The 16,210-nt window shown below is 45.7% G+C and overlaps 1 pseudogene; it reads right to left on the bottom strand.

The window, feature by feature from the left end:
- The window catches only part of LOC135906346 (uncharacterized), a 36,036-nt pseudogene that overhangs the window by 8,402 nt on the left and 11,424 nt on the right, over positions 1-16,210 (bottom strand).

Raw genomic sequence — 16,210 nt, 5'->3', positions numbered from 1 at the left:
GACGTGTGTATTGGAATCTTACATGCTATATAAATGTAACAACTAGGTTTTTCATTGAACATATCTCACTGAAGACTCCACCGCGGCCTCTTGAAATCAGTATAGGGCTTCCCTTTCATATCGATTGATGCGATACTTACATGTGCACCAAAAGATCACGCTACTCAAGCTGATGGTGATGGTTACACTGCTGTGGCACCTGGAAAAGAAGTTAGTGTATTAGGTGTAGTTTGTGGCTAGTGCATCAAGTAGCTTTACTGCAATTTCAATTTTCTTCATACTTTTTTAAATCTACAAGCAACTTTCAGAACTGAGCTTTAATAAGAACCACAATAAAAACTATACTCTCGACCGCATTACGAAGCGATAACAGGGATAACCACTGAGTAATGCCGCGCCGTAAGACACAGTATTTCGCGTAGTATCACTTGTACGAAAACATTCGCAGCTGCAGTCCTTCTCGCGAGTTTTTTAGTGGAACGCGTGTGTTTACCGTATCCCGTCATTTCAAGTTGAAATCAGTGAAACGAACTCTGCATGTCGCATCCATCGTTCGTTAAGATGATGTCGACTGCATTTCTTTTCCTTTTTTTTTGCAATAAGATGGCTAACCAATATCACAATTCGCATGTTCTTTTTAAGACACTGCTTGCCGCTTAGGTCAGGGGCTACATCAGACGAGCCTGTACCGTTGCTCATCTAATGTGAGAGCATTCAACGATCGCCTGATGTCCCTTCAGCAACACTTGTACTGTCACTTAAAATGTACAAAACACTACTACTATTTATCGCTGTAACTCGTTTAACCGCGCGTAATTAGCGACCCACCTCCCATGACGAAGCAGTTTACCCTTTATTGCTGTAGACTGGCGTGGCGACACGGCATGGGGCCAGGTCGGGACTTACGATGATCTCTAAATATACTGAGTAAACAGGTGTGGCTATCGGTGTAAAAAGTCGTACAATGATTGCGGATTTCCTTAAAATGTCAGTTTGCGAACGTTCGCCGCCATTACCCGAGCCAGGCCCAAATTTAGTTGTGTTAAGTTCGCGTGTTTACATGCGGCTTAGTAATGAGCTTTCCATGCTTGCTTCATCATTTTCTTTTTTGACACATGTCATGCACTCGAAGCTGCCCTTCCAAGATCGTGCGCGCATGATTGTAGTGTGTCAGAATAAACTGATAGCATTTCGTGCGTCGCTGCTTTAGTAAATAAGGAGGAGGAATTGGCATACCTTTGGAATGGGAATCCAAAATGGGGCTACCGTTCATCGAGGCCAAGGGCGCATATTTCTTCTTGTTCGCCGGAGAATCCACAGGCACCGTCTCCATGACGAGATCCTCAGATTTGTCTGCGATGAGTGCGAAGTTTGAGGATGAACGCGTCAGATTTAGAGCAGTGTAAAATGTTTAAGCGTACGCGTGTAATATAAAAAATTATTCAAGGGAACAAAGCGAAGCATAAGAAATAAAACAAGAGACAACGAGATTGTCTACAAGACTAAAGCTAAATCCGGGGCCGAATTAACAAAGCTTTGGGTTCCTAAGGAGTGTTATTGGCCGGCTGCCATGGAAAAAAAAAATATTTGCTATCACGATTTGCCAGTGTCAAAGATAACGGATACTTTTGCGAACGCTAGCCTTGCTTAGCTATGAAAACCGGGACCTTTGAGACGGACTTTGCGCGAATAGCCAACCTGCTGCATTTTTCGCAGGCTGCGTCCGCTTTTAAAACCAGCTGCTTATCTGAAATTATAGCTGTGCAACCTGTTCTCAAGCGAACTTTCATGCACTGATCGCCGAACTTTGCATCGTCGCGTATGTATACATTCCAGAATGTGCATTCGATGTAGAGAATTTTCTAGCACGCCCAGCAAGCTGTAAACACTGAAAAGCGAATGCTCCAGCCCGGCGCGAAAACAAAACACGACAACTCAGTTAAGGGGGCCCATTACAGCAGACAAATATATTACGCGGCAATATTATTAGCGATGCTTTCCAACTTACGATTTGGAATGTCGTGGTTGTAGCGAGATCTGCACGCATTGTACAGCGGGCACCGCGACCAGAAGCAGCAGACGATGACCAGTATGGTGAGCGCGAAGCAGGTGAGTGTCACCGACACTGCGATGGCCGTCGCCAAGCTGCAATGAGAATACAAGCGTGCGGAAAGTCAGGCTGTTGAACTCGTGTAGTAGGGAATTCAGATGGCTGCGTCACACAGGTAAGTCGGTCAGCTCTTAAGACATGTCCACAAATTGTGTAACCCGTGAGACTGGAACCAGAAGATGGATGCAGAATGTCTGCAAGCCTGAGAAACGATGTGTTGGCGTTCAAGGCCTGCCTTACGCACCACGGCGGAAAATTCTGTGGAAAACCATTCTTTGTCGTGAAAGACTAGGGGAGAAAAATGCCTTGCACTGGGAGGGCGGGAGGCGATGGTTAAGTGGATAAATGAAAATAATGCGTCTCAGTGCCCTGAACACTAGGCAGCTGTATTTGTACATTTGCGACATGTACCTGGAGTAAGTGTGAATAAGTGAATATTATATAAAAAACTTACCAGTACTCACGTACGAGGCAGAAACCTGGAGGCTTACTAATAGGGTTCTGCTTAAATTGAGGACGACGCAACGAGCTATGGAAAGAAGAACGATGGGTGTAACGTTAATCAATAAGAAGAGAGCAGAGTGGGTGACGGAACAAACGCGAGTTAACGACATCTTAGTTGAAATGAAGAAAAAGAAATGGGCATGGGCAGGACATGTAATGAGGAGGAAAGATAACCGATGACCTTTAAGGGTTACGGACTGGATTCCAAGGGAAGGGAAGCGTAGCAGGGGGCGGCAGAAAGTTAGGTGGGCGGATGAGATTAAGAAGTTTGCAGGGATTACATAGACACAATTAGTACATGACCGGGGTTGTTGGAGAAGTATGGGAGAGGCCTTTCCCTGCAGTGGACACACAGACACACACACACACACACACACACACACACACACACACACACACACACACACACACACACACACACACACACACGCACACACACACACACACACACACACACGCACACACACACACACACACGCACACGCGCACACACACACGCACGCACACACACAACACACACGCACACGCACGCACGCGCACACACACACACGCACGCACACGCACACACACACACACACACGCACACACACAACACACGCACACACACACACACACACACACGCACGCACACACGCACCGTTGCGTTTTACGGAATTAATTGATGTATTAACTGAAACACTGGAATATCACGCGCCACTCACGTGTTGTCGATCTCATAGAACCACTTGTCAGGCGGGCAACACTTGGAGGCTTCCGGACCGCAGCACTCGGTGTAGTCCTCCGGAAAGTAGATGCCCGGGCAGTGGTAGTAGTAGCGCTTCCAGGTGCCGTTGCGCACGCCAGTGCTGTCGGTGACCGTCTCCTGCTCCAGGTGGCTCACGCATGTCCTGGCAGCTGCGCGGTCAGACGACGCTTTGAATTCAACTGAACGGCAGTGTGTTGTCGCTAGCTCGCACTTGGTTTCATTCCTAATGAACGACGGCAGCCGAAGAGCAAGGAATATAACGCTCAGTCTTTGTTATCAGGGCTTGACTACAATTTCTTAACTTACTAATGATAAGTTGAATGTTGCCTGTCATGGAAGTTTGTACCGTACTATCGCAGTCGAAGCGCGAGTACCGTGCTACGTATACGCAGTTTTTTGTTGTTGTTGTTTCTTTTTTTGCATTGTAAAGCTCTGTTCTCAGAGATGCTTCGGACACTCTCGAGAATTAGTCTGTTAGCATGGCTAATTGGGCGAGTTGGTTGAGCATAATGCGACATTTCGTGCACCTATATTGTAAACGTGGACACAAGGTTAGAATGATGGGACGCACATAACGCTGTGAGAGCAGCGTCGTTGTGACCTTATGTCCACGTATAGTAAGAACATATTACGTCTCTAATCACGTTTACTTAAATTGTGTAATCACTCACATCGTTCCTTTAAAGAAGAACCAAATGTGGCGCGATGTTTGAACGGATTCTCAGCCTTGCGATACAGTGAGCACCAAGGTACATTCGTGCCTCCTCTGACGGAATTTCACGATCGTGTTTCAATTTAATTTTAACCACACGGGTACGTGGCAACATTGCACATGCGTGGCAATTATAGTACGACAAAGCTGCATTACGGCAGCTTGACTTGGCCCAACCCTCCTCAAAAGTACAAATGTTGCAAAAAACAGTGTGTCTACGTAGGAGTGCACAAGCAATTTTTTTTCAGGCAACATAAACAAAGAAAAAAAAACTACAACGCTTGCAGCTGTCCATTACAAACAAACATTTTTCTCCAAAAGAATGACTTGAAGGTAACTGGATCGCACACTCAGCACATCTTAAAGCGCATCTTAATGGCGCCCGTATATGTCGTTTGTGTCTCACTTCGTCCTCGCCTGCTTAGCGCCGTAACTTTCATTTTTGAGCCATTAACCAAGTATTTGCGAAACAAGTTTTGTTAAAGCGATTGTGTTTTTTTTCGCTTTGAATTGGATCTGCATACTGTTCTTCAATGTAGCGTTTTTTGAGATAGTCTGTAAATTGTTGCCTTCCAGTTTAATCTTGCTGAGTACGCTGGGCAGGGAATATTTCTACAGCTGGAAACCGTAATTCGTACATGGTAGCCGAACGTATCATTCTCATTCTCAGTGTGTCTTGTTGAATGAAAAGGTAGAATGCGATTTTAAAGTAGCTGAACTTCGTATGTGCATGGCCTTTCGTATAATTTCACAGCTAGAATCTGTTCAAGGCTACTATATATAGGGAGTCGTTTTAATGTTTAATGTTTTACTTTTCAGTAACAATATGGATGTGTGTGCATAATACGGCAAACCAGAAAATATAGACAAGACGTTTCTTTGCAAGATTTCTAAATTACTCGGTGATCCCCTAGTGCCAGTATCCCGAACCAGAAAACAGTACCGTAAATGAAAAAAAATAATGGCAATGTACACTGACATGTTTGTAGCAAGGCCAACAATCCACATAGTTTGTTCATAATATATTCAATATCATGTGCGCTGGCAAATGTGAGCCTAAAGTGCAGCGTGTTAATACTAAAAGATGGTGTACTGGGATGACTCGGTCGCTGGGGGCGTTGGCCTGCTGAGCACGATATTGTTATCAAATACTGACCGTTGCGACAACAATCCGCCAACGAAAATTAAAAAAAAAAACTGGTTTATTTATATTCAGGTGGCATGTTAATGGACCGCTGGAACTCAAATTTATGCGCATGCCTCGGGCACGATATTGCTAATAGCCCACGGAGAACATCTATAACATCGCACACTATCGGTTTTTAGCGAAGGCTTCGCCGCTTCATAACTCACTTAAAGGAAATGCACGCTTTACAGGGACAAAAATCGGTTGCAGGCCGAAGCGAGCACATTTACGAGGACAAGTGATAACGATGCCGAATTTCTTCCCCGAACTGCTAGTGATGAACGCATGACTTTAGTACACATTTGTTTCAAGAAGTTCAAATCTATAAAACACTCGAGCACAGAACGCGACAAATAGATAAACTGAATCGACTCTTACTATTATCCACACAATGTGACAGCCCAAAAATAATTACGCCGGCAAGCAAAAACACGGCTGTCGGGTAGCGGCAAACGTCCTTGTTTCTTATTTTTAATGATTTCAATACTGGTCCCAACGGTCCGTTAAAGTTTCAATTAATTTTAGAGGGTTGACGGGTGACTGAAAGGAACGATGTGCAAGAAGTGCTGATAACCTAGATTCAGCTGTTTATGCTTCACATGTAAATATATGTTAAAGGAACATCAAGTATGAACATTGATTCATCAGAAGCCTCTTCGCTACCAACTCTTGCAGCGTCTGTCGCTTTAAGTATCGTAACGCTTTTGTGAAAGGCAGGAGCGTCGCAGACCCGTAACAAACGACATCAAGTAAATGCTCGAAGGATAACATCTCGCGACGAACAAAAAACTCGTTTCCTCCGAGACATTCGCGCTCCAGTTATCTGCAAATACATATGTGTAAAAACACGAACAAAATGGTGCCCTCCTTTCTGGTCTTTATTATTATTTTTTTTCTCTGTGAAGGGAGGGGGATCTCGCGTCGACCGCGGCTGTCCATTCTTGTCGTTGCGTGAGCGACTGAAGCGCAAACGAAAACATTTGGCCGATACTCCCTATTCAGTGGAGCGTCACGGACGCTATTGACCGAAAGCGACACAGTGAAGGGGCGACCTCGCTCCGGAGAACGACGATGGAAACAGAAAACGGGACGTTGCCAAGAGGAAAATAGGGACACGGCGTTTCTCGCTCTCCCTCTTGGACCAGCTAGCTACGTTTCCCTCTGTCTCCCCCTTTCTCTTTCTTTCTCTTTTCTTGCGCATTGATGGCACTGATGCACGCAAAGATTGCGAGAAGAAAAAAAAAAAAAGAAAGCTGAAAGGCCCGCTTTCAAGCGAGTTAGCCCGGCGTCCACCAGTTGGCGCCACGGCACGCAACCGGCGCGCCCTCTGGAGATTGCTTGCTTAGTTAGACGCGGCCGATGCAAGGGTTTCGGCTCGAGTTGCTTTTATTTGTAGCGATGCGCATTTTCTCCGAGCTGTCCGTGCAAAAAAAGAAAAACTGATTTGGTCGCACATGTGTCTTTCCGGATGGGGTTTTTTTCCGGGTGGAATTGGGAAGAAGAGGAGCTGTTATTCGGGGCGATATTCTCTCTTCTTTTGTTTCAGACGGGAGTGGAACATGGAGAACCTTGGAGCTTCGAAGCAAAACAAAACATTATAGAAAAATTTAGCGCAGGATACCATCCGCATTTTGTGCAGATGACCAGTGGAACTACTAACTGTCCCATACCATACTCCATGTGTACTGTTCCTGGTAGTGAACATTAAAAGGTAAAGTTTACGCGCGTTACTGCACGAAATTTGTTGTCGGGTAGTGTATTACTGAAACACTGTTTGCCCATCACGCGACATGCATTACCTCGTCTCCTGCAGTTGTGGTGATACGTTCAATTCGGGTTAGTTTGAGTGTAGTGTTCTTCTCTATTTCTTTGTCTCATTCAGTTTCGATATTATTTGTCGTTCTGTACTCCTTGTAAAATATATACCAGAAGATATGTTACACAATCTTCTCTATCTGTTAATAATTGGTCTTTAAGAGTTTCGCAGGTGTTTTGTTTTTTCTCTCAGGTACGAAGCGCAGGAGTGTGGCTGACGTTGCCTGTCAGCATTTTTAGCCTGCTGTTAATAACTTAATCGACACAGTAATTTCTCGGATTCACTCAAAGTATAACATAAGCACTTTCCTTTCCTGTATAGCTAGCACACATTCCTACCGATTCGCTATATGTGTACATAAACTAAACTTTAGTGAATTGGTCTGTTTAAGATCTTTGGGGGCATGCGTGTCATGCCAGAGCCCCTGGTGTGCGCGCTGAACTGCGGTTATTTATAGCATCTGTGGATAATGCTTGTTTGCGCTTCGCAACAAGAAGACCGTAACGTCGCCTTGTTTCGGTACCGTCGAGACAAGCGCCTTATCATCACAAATCGACTGCAAAAAAATTCAATTACACTGGTCCTTGATCTGGCAGCGTCGAAGTCTGTGAGCTATAACTTTCGTCGGATACTGTGAAATGCTTAGAGACAGAGAACGGTGATCTGCCTGCCACAGCATTACCATATCAAAGCGGCTAGGTAGCCAAAAAAAAGACATTTCGCTCTTCAGACCGTCTCAGTATTTCCGTCAACGCTCTAAATAAGTTTGGACAATGGCAACATAGTTAGACTGTCTTTGATATGTAGATTGATATGTAGACAAAGAAAAAAACAATAAGAGAGCACGGAACACCACTTTAACAGCTCAATTTAACTTTACCGGTTTATCGGTTAAAAGACGTTTTCAACTAAGACATCTTGCCCACGGAAGCTACTCTTAAGAAAAGTACACTGCAAAATCCCAGTCGGCACTCCATGGACTGTCAGAAACGCGCTCTTTGAAGTTGTATAGAACGTCGGGAGCCCAAACATCCCGTGCGACAAGAAGAATCTCCGCTCCTACCGATAGGAGGCTAAGACCGAGCAAAATTTTTGTGTTACACGTGCTTAACCCATATACACGCGCGCGCGCTCAAAGCTCTTAGGACACTTGCTTCTCGCCCTTTGCTTCAAAGCAATCACTCGATAGTTTTCCGCAGTTCGCAGTGCGACCTTAAACCGAGTCAGCAACGGCTTTCTTCCTCCCCCCTCTCTCCTCTCTCTCTCTTTCATGCCCTTTCCCGTCGTCGTCGAGCCGGGCTTGTCTGCCCTTCTTATGAATCAATAAATCGTCGCACGCGGGTTGACCCCGCGGTGACGAGTGGCGAGACATCGACAGCGCAAGGAAACGGCAGCGAGAAAAAAAAATAAGCGAATAAAATTAAAGGGAAAAGAAAGCGTCCCGCGTACGGCGCGCGTCCCGTCGCAGTTGTGTCGACAGAGTGCGGCCCGTCCCGTCCCACGCGCCGCGCCGCGCAAGACCACGCCCCTGACAGAGCGGCCCACAGCGGCCCCCGGCGACAGTGCCTCCGCCGCAGCGACGCGTCGATGCGGCTGGCGCCGGCCCGGCGCCAGGTGAACCACAGAAGGCCAGCCATCGATTCTTATGGTTGCAGCCCCCTTCCCACTCCCCACGAATCCACTACACGCTTCCTTCTTTCCCTCTGTGTCTTTCCCTCTCTCTTTCTCTTTCTCTCTCTCCCTCTTACAATGTGTTCTATTCTATTCTGGGCCTGGTCCGCCTCTCTACAAACTTCATGAAGGAAGTTACGTGCAGTGTCGTGCGAGACATTCCTCAGGGTTTTCGCAGAGTAGGAGAGGAAGCGGTTGACTGCCGGAATCACCGCGCAACTTTTTTCCCTGAATGGCGGCATGTGTCAGCTTTGATGTGAAGACTGCTTGTTTCCTGGCGATGTTTCGAAAAATATGTTACGGGGTTTTACGTGCCACAACCACGATTTGAATGTAAGGCATGCCGTAGTGGTTGGACTCCGGCATAATTTGGTCCGCCTAGAGTTTTTTAACGTGCACCTAAATCTAAGTACACGGGTGTTTTCGCATTGGTGTATTTAGATTTAGGTGCATGTTAAAACTCGCATCTGTGTAGTGGCGGTACAGGAAAACTAACTAACTAACTAACTAACTAACTAACTAACTAACTAACTAACTAACTAACTAACTAACTAACTAACTAACTGACTAACTAACTAACTAACTAACTAACTAACTAACTAACTAACTAACTAACTAACTAACGAACGAACGAACGAGCGTTTGTTTGTTTGTTTGTTTGTTTGTTTGTTCGCTTGTTTGTTTGTTCACTCGCTCACTCGCTCGCTCGAAGGGATGTCTCACTTGTGCGAATTTGAAATTTATAATGCAAAATAAGCCATGGTCACACAGGAGCAGAGCATCATGTTCGCCATTGTACTCTCGAAAAAAGGAAAGAACAAAAAAAAAATGGAGAGCGCAGTGTAAGAGGAGTAGAAAGAAAGCAAAAAAAAACTAGACTAACCCGAGTTCTTGGAACTAATCGCTCCACACAAAGGCGGTCGCACAGGTCAATCGAACGACAAAAGATTTAGGATGTAATCAGCGCTGGGAATAGCTCCTCTCTTTTCTGCCCAATCAATGGCAGCAATTGTGCAAAGAATGGGCGGGGTAGAGTCGGCGAACCTCTGTATTTTTCTTCTTCTTCTTCCTCTTTCCCCTGCAGGCTTACGCCAACTTCCGGGCCTCTTTGTGACCTGACGTGACGTCTTTTACGGCACCGCAGGCAGCCGTCGGAAATTATTGCTTGCAATGCAAGCTTCTCTGGTGACCCACATTGAATACACGCGCTGTAGGCCTTCCCCGATGACTCATGTCACGTGACCCGCGGGCCTGAAGCTTACGCAGAGATCACTAGATGATTGCCTGGCGCTTATTGACTACGGGCGCCGTCGCTATGGATATTAAGCTAACGTGGGAATTATTGGCGGTGCCCTGGGGTCTGTCTAATCTCCGTCTTCCCAGCTTCGAGCGTTCCCTCTGTCTTCTCACAATAACCTTCTTATGGGGCAATGACTGAATTCGTTTAACTTAAATAAAGTGTTATTCGCCTGCTTTCAGAAAAGTCGAGGAGAGAAAAGAATTGTTTTCAATATTAAAAATAATTCACTCCTATTGACAGTTACTCCGCGAATATGCTTTGATTTCATAAAAACGTACGCTCTAAAGCGTGTAGGATTTACTTATGCTCCAACAGTTATGCGATAAAATGAATTGTTCACTATTGGCCCACGACTGTCGTGCTAAACAGTAGGACAAGTTCATATTCCTCAATAAAAAAAGAATAAACGATAAACAATTCGCCATGATGGTATCTGAAAGAAGATCGGTCAGATCAGATTGAAAGTTCGCGACAAACGTGTGACTTCTGTGGCGCTTGAAAGCTTTTCTAGATCGTAAAGGGAAGAGAATGTATATGTATTCAAAAGGATTTCTAGAGCAACGAACATTTTTTGTTTATTAAGAATAGCGGGTTCCTGATAGTGAATACGGTGCCCAGGTGTGATGAGTAGTTTTCATGACGCTGGTTTATGGTAGTGCGTCACCGTCGTGTCATTTAACACAGTTCACTGCCCCGCTCCATGATACATATTGTAGTTTATGGATTACGGGGTGACAACATGCTTCTTTCCATCAATGCGGCGCGTTATTTTCAGTCTGCGCCATGATGTCATCACACTCCCTGAGCAGTTGTCGGCGCATTGTAATTTTTCTGGTTTGGTTGATGACGCTTCTAGGATTTAAAGTTCCAAAAAAAAAAAAAGCAAAGGAACTGGCTCCGTCACCTCTACAGTTCCATATTAGCTATACCCACGACGTCACTGATTCTGACATATAGTAGAGTGCAGCTAATTTATTTGTAATGATAAAGGTATAATTACTGTGCATAAAAAATGAAAGAATACTCAACTTCCCAGCTTTTGTGAACCTGCCGGCGAAAAAAAAAAACGAAGTGACAGAATGTGCAACAACGCCGTGAATATTGTGACGTCAGAGGGGCGTAAACGTCTGAAGTGAAATTCAAGACGGTACTAATTTTTGATGAAACTTTGCGCAGATAGCGCGATGAACCAGTGATCTACCATCCCAGTTCAATCTTCCTTCTTTATCGTCAGTTTACCTCGCCCCGTTCTTTCAGTATACGTTGGCCCGAGACGTTTAAAATGGGGGCGCAAAAAGAATTTCAAAAGACGGCTCATCGCGCAGCATGCCGTGGGCGTCATTCATTAATGAAAACTGAGTACGTATTCTGCTTTCTTTTGTACTGCGCGCTCGATTTTAGGAATTCGCGTTTCCCGACCTCCCTCCCTCTCCGCCTACCTTCCCGTTCTTGCTTTCTGCGTTTTAATGATTCCAATAATGCAAGCATGTAATTATCGCATAAATATTATGTGCCGGGGTGCCCGCTCATTTCAGCGCTCGGTCCTGGTTTCAGGTCGTGGACTTGTTCGCGATATGAAAGCAAGCATAGCCTGAGAAAGTCCTAGCTGGTGTAGCTTCATCGTTGTACTACTTCGTTATACCACTACTTTTCAACGAACTTCGTACCTCACCGTGCCTGCCACAGCACGCACACACACACACGCAAAAATAGATGATGTTCAAGATGTTCACTAATTCATTGTGTGCAGAATCATTCACAACGTTAAAATCAAACTAAGGTAAGTCAGAGCGGACTTCTGCTCACAGCATGGACGGGCGACGTATCCTCGACTGTTATAGTTTTTAAACTGCGCAACTGCACTCAGCCGAATTTTGATTTATTTATTTATTTATTGATTGATTGATTGATTGATTGATTGATTGATTGATTGATTGATTGATTGATTGATTGATTTGTGATGTTTAACTTCCAAAAGCAACATTATTACTATGAGAGACACTGTAGGGGAGGTATCCGCGTTAATTTTGACCACCTGTAGATCTTTAACTTTAACCTGCACTGAAATCGAAGTACAGGAGCCTTTATTTCATTTAATTTTCATCTAAATGTGGCTGCTGCGGTCTGGGACCGAACCCATGCCATAGCCACAACGCCATAGCCAGTGCACCCTCTCTGTGGGTGCCGGATTTTCTCGTTGATTTAAAGATTGAAAGGGAAATTCAATCGGGCGTTAGGGGCGATTCTTGCGAATGAAAACGAAAAAGAAAATGACATGCATAAAAACAACTGCATCAAAACAAGTTAGAGCCATTTTCTGTACAATCATTGCTTCGGAAACGGCAGCCGATTCAGGTGCCAGAACGACGAAAATCGGGTACGTCGTTTTCAAGAACTTTTCGTTATAGAACTTATATTTCCTCGAGCTGAGCAAGCTTTTTATTAGTGGCTTTATATCAGCTCAATGTTCTTATTGTTTTGAACTCAGGTTCGCGAATGTAAAAAGTTAATTGCCTTTTAGCTGAACTTCCTGTTTTCGTATATTGATACGAAGGCCCTAGATTTTCAATTTCCGAACTGTCAGTATCGCAGCTTTTTTTTTTTTTGCCCTTCCGAACTTTGGTAACCTAGTATGAGCGGAGATGTTCGGAGCTCGCTTTTCGGCCAAAATTTCAGTGCGTTTGTTAATACTTTCTTTCTTTAACAACGTTTTGCAGTAATGGTCACCGGGCGTGCTGTGTGGTGGTCTAGACATTTATATAGGCATTCCTGGTGGAGCGAAATGAACACTCCGCTGCATTCGCTTCCATCGTGACACAAGTCTTCCGCGTCAGAGCTTATAAACGGCAGATTTTAGATTGCGATTTGGCCATGGCACCGCGCAAAAGGCCCAGACAAACCACTTCGACTAGGCTGTTGTGTAGAAGGGGCCGGTATATTCCCCAACCTTTTCTCACGTACGAGCCTTTATACATTGGCCTGCTGCCTCTGGTTTGATACCCTACACTGGGCGATGGGGAAGCAGAAAGAAATAAGAATAGGATAAGAAAAAAAACGATACACGTGCACACATAACAGGGTTCACCGCGCATACGAAGGTGATCGTGGAGCCCACTCGTTGGCATACTGTGCAGTGGAGCCGTGGTTGCTCGTTTTGCGTTTGACGGTCGAGTCCACGGTCCAAGTCACTTTCCTATGGTGAACACTTTGCCGTCCAGTCGGCTTAAAGTGGCACGCGGACTGCTTTTCGCCATCAAACGAAGAGCTGCGGATGAGGATGTGTACCGCGTTATAACGTCAAAGTTCAATGCAATGCGCCAACTTGCGACTCCGCTCTCTTGACCTTTTCTTGAGCCTTCACGCAAGTTGCGTCTTGCAGCATTTAACTACTGGTTTGGACACGCTTATGGCTAAAACAGCAGTGCGAGTATAATACAGGTTGTAAAGAAATGGCTGACTGCTCTTCACTAGCGTAATGCATTGCTGCGGCACTTGGTTGTTGTGCATTTGTTTCATAATCTTCACCTTTCTTCCTATCATCTCCTTGGCCTGCGATGTGCGACACTCGAGGAATGCTTATACCCCAGTGGTTGTGCATCTAAACGTGATCAGGCCCATCGCGCCCTACTAACCTTTATAGACCTAACTAACTTAGGTTCACGTTTGTAGCACGAACATTCGACATTCTGTTGTAGCGTGACCTTCAGTGACCGGCCCTACTGTGTGTGATCAGTGTTGTACCCTAACGCTTCTTCCTTCGAAGATGGGAGGTGGCGGGTTCAAACACCTTGTAGTGTATATTGTGAACCGGTGATTACGTGCAGGTGATTACGTGAAACGGTGATTACGTGCAGCTTTACTTGGCGTCTCATCGTGGAGAACACAATCAGCCGCATAGCGAACTAGCCATGGACGTGGTTGATAATTGTGGAGGCTGTTCGACGCGGCGCCACTTTAATTCCGGCTGCAGAGTTGTACTTTAGTCTTTAGATTTGTCCTGTTGCAGTGTTCTACTTTGGTCTTTAGATTTGTCCTGTTGCTCTCATTTCCTTTTTCCTTTTTCCTCCCCTCCTTCCTATCTTCCATTTCTGTGTTGCGGTCGCCTCCCTTCAGAAGAGTAGGCAGGCGTCGTGCCCCTTCCGGTGGCAGTTGCCAGCCTGCTCCTCGCTTTCCCTTTCCTGTTACCTGTGTATATGTGTATATGTGTTCAAAACAAATACTACTACTACTAATAATAATAATTTCTTCCTTCATCAACATTTTTTCGTCCCTATCTTACTACTTACTACGACTTACTACTCCCTCCGAGTGGAGTAGTAAGTCAGAAGCATGTCCTTCACTTTGACCACTCAACCTTTCTAACATTAAAGGTATCTCTCTCTGTCTTCGACTACCGCTTAGTTTCCTTCCATGCGACGGCAACTTTACTGTGCCTCTTGTGGCTGGCTGTCGCTTTTACAAACGCCTGATGTTCCCGCACTGGCATGGTGGACAGTGCTTCTTGCAACTTTTGCGACTGCGACGAGACCGCATAGTACAAATTCTGCAGGAAAGTTCGATAGACAGGAGAAGGTGGTGGTTGCTTTGATTTTTTTATTATTATTTAATGAAGCACCTTCCCGGGAAGTTGTCTGTTTAGTCTAGCAATTTAACTAAGCTGCTTCGCGGGAAAAGGGGGCGCGTCGACCCAAACATGTCGGCCGTGCAGCTAGCTGTCCGTAGCTCCCAGGTGCGTCGTGCGGGGGAATGTCAGCAATTTGTTTATATACGTACGTCGCGTTATTCGAGCAGCTCATCGTCAGCGGTGCCCTGTTTCTCGCTCTGCGCCATACGGGTCGCCTGTGTTGACACTTCGTATATATGCGGCGCGACTTGCGGCCGCCGATGGGCTGCCGCTCCCCTGCCGGCGATCGGTCAGTTTTCCGCGGAAGCTTTGTTTACACAGTGCGCCTCACCGTCATTGCGTCGTTTGCCATCGGATGCGGCGTGGGCCCGGATGACGGGCTTTGCCGTCGAAGGCTTGATCGATGTGAAAACAAGCGACTGCCGGGCAAGAAACGAGCGAGTATAAGAAGACGCGATAAAGGTATAACAAAGAAATAGACGCGAGAGGATGAGAGACGGAGAACGGTGGCGCCGGAATTATATTGGAAGGGCGCCCCGACAAGGCGAGAAAGTTAAACGATGTACTAAAAGCAAATTCGTGTTGAAGGGAGGGAACGAAAATTCGGCAAAGACACTTAAGACTGCTTAAGTGTGGGGAATGTGAAAGCATTATAGTCGCTTCGGTGAAAATGTTTTTTTTTTTCTGCCCGTTCCTTGTCCGCGCAACTCTTGCCTGCGTTTTAACTGCGCCTCGGTAAGGCCACATGAAAACGCGCCAAGCGTCTCAACGCGCTCGCTTGAACAGTTCATACCTCGAAGGACCACATTCAATTGGGCATTGCATTAATGCTTTTCATTTTATGCACTTATTTTATACTCATGACGTGGCGCCACCTCTTACCCATTGGCTGCGCCATCGCGTGCCCATGCAACGACGCGCGCACTACACAACACGTTTAGTCAGCCGGCTGGCTGTGCCGTGACGTGCGCAATGACGTACGCCCTAGACCACGCCTTTCGACGTGACGTGTTCAATGACGTAAGCACTAGCTATAGGCTCACATTTAGTCAACCAGAACCGTGGAGCCGCCGTGGCATTGGGTAAGCGTGCTCGTATCGCACCACGGAGGCCCTGGTTTGATTCCAACCGACACGGGAATTTATCTGTTATTTTTTTCAAAGGCATTAGTTTCTTTTGTTTGCAGGAACCTCCCTGAGAAATTTGACGTCAATTGGAGTATCTATTTATGGGGTTCTACCCTTTGCCGTCCGCCATTTTCGTTACCATCATTCGGTCACGCCGCCGACTACAACGCCGAATTTTCGCGTAAGGGGGCATATAATGTTTTCGCATTAAAAATTGTGGGCTGCGCACCTATGTGCACTTCGTGAGAGCGCGCCGACACTACACGTAACATGAAGCCAAGACAACCATAATGAAAGTTAACTGTCGTTTTAATTCGTGTTGTTCTTAACAAATAACATAAAGGACGGGCGCTGTCGGCGTTTTCTTTTCTCATTACATTTGTTTGTGGGGCCGTTCTCAAAATTCTGAGGAATA

The sequence above is a fragment of the Dermacentor albipictus genome, chromosome 5 (genome assembly GCF_038994185.2).
Source record: "Dermacentor albipictus isolate Rhodes 1998 colony chromosome 5, USDA_Dalb.pri_finalv2, whole genome shotgun sequence".
NCBI classification, from domain to species: Eukaryota; Metazoa; Arthropoda; class Arachnida; order Ixodida; family Ixodidae; genus Dermacentor; species Dermacentor albipictus.
The sequence above is the reverse complement of the archived record's forward strand: the minus strand, read 5'-3'. Positions and strand labels throughout refer to the sequence as shown.